We start from the raw sequence: 1407 nt of genomic DNA, 5'->3' as shown, positions 1-1407 counted from the left end.
TTTTGTGGTTGGGTTTGCTGGTTTCCCCACCCAAAGTTTGGGTGGTTTTTCCAGCCTGGGTTGTAAGTGTTGGAGTGTGGATCATATGGTTGCCTTTGTTGATTTCCCACATAGTTGGCCTCTTCCCAATCACCTCCTTCAGTACTTACTTCCTCTTGATCTTGTGTGTGTATTGCAGCCACTTGATTTGTTTCTAATTTCCTGGTGAGCTCTGCTAGTTGCTTGGCAAACACCTTGTTTTGGGCTAGAATTGTATCAACATGGTTCAGCTCCATGACTCCCTTAGTGTTGTGTCTCTCTGAAGCATAGTAGTACTCATTCTCAGCCACTGTCTCAATCACTTCAATGGCTTCTTCCACAGTCTTTTTCCTGTTCAATGAACCTCCTGATGAATGGTCTACAGCCTTCCTTGATTCATAAGAAAGTCCATCATAGAAAATATGCAATTGCACCCAGTCATGGAACATGTCTGGTGGGCATTTCCTTGTCAAATCCTTGAACCTCTCCCATGCCTCGTAAAGAGTTTCACCATCTTGTTGTCTAAAAGTCTGAACCTCAGATCGAAGCCTATTGACCTTTTGTGGGGGGTAGAAACGTGCCAGAAACTTGCTTTCCACCTCATCCCAGGTTGTTAGGCTCCCCCTTGGGAATGATTCCAGCCACTTAGCTGCCTTGTCCCTAAGTGAAAATGGGAACAAGAGCAGTTTATAGGCATCTTCCTGGACTCCATTGGACTTCACAGTGTCGCAAATTCTCAGGAATTTTGTGAGATGTTGGTTTGGATCTTCATTAGCACTCCCACCAAATGAACAATGATTCTCCACCAGTGATATTAGCTGTGGTTTGAGTTCAAAATTGTTGGCCTGAATGGGTGGTTTCTGAATGCTGCTACCACAATTCCCAGAGGTTGGGTTTATGTATGAACCAAGAACCCTCCTCTCGGGAATGGCATTGTTTCCATCAGCTCTCTCATGGTTGTGAACTTCTCTATCCATGTTGAGATCTAGAGCTTCCTCAAAATTGTCCTCAGATTCTCCTTCAGATTCTTCTTCTCCCAGTACTCTCTTCCCTCTTGCTTCCCTTCTAAGTTTATGAAGGGTCCTCTCTGGTTCGGTATATGGAGGAGTTGATGTCTCTCCTCTCCTACCTGTCATACAAGAACACAGCACAGGCAACAAACAAGTGAAATACTCTTGGTTAATGGAAGAGTATGGTTAGAGCAGTTGAGGAATTAATTCAAACAGTTAGTGAGTCAGTGAGTTAATTGCTTGAATTTAAAGGCATAAAGAAAGAAAGCAAGTAACAGAGTGCAGAAATTAAAATTCAACAAGTAACTTGAACTGAATTAACAAAACAAGAAAAATGCTCAATCTAGTTAACTTCCAATTTGAGAATTGTCAATCGAAA

The 1407-nt window shown here is 42.5% G+C and overlaps 1 non-coding gene across 1 annotated transcript; it reads left to right on the top strand.

The window, feature by feature from the left end:
- Window positions 1-465: 465 nt before the first annotated feature.
- On the top strand, window positions 466-569 carry LOC130964975 (small nucleolar RNA R71). Its single transcript, XR_009081037.1, has one exon. It is a non-coding gene; the product is annotated as a small nucleolar RNA R71 (small nucleolar RNA).
- The last annotated feature ends 838 nt before the right edge of the window (window positions 570-1407 follow it).

Source organism: Arachis stenosperma, chromosome 2 (genome assembly GCF_014773155.1).
Source record: "Arachis stenosperma cultivar V10309 chromosome 2, arast.V10309.gnm1.PFL2, whole genome shotgun sequence".
Lineage (NCBI taxonomy): Eukaryota > Viridiplantae > Streptophyta > Magnoliopsida > Fabales > Fabaceae > Arachis > Arachis stenosperma.
This window is presented reverse-complemented; position numbering and strand designations above follow the sequence as displayed.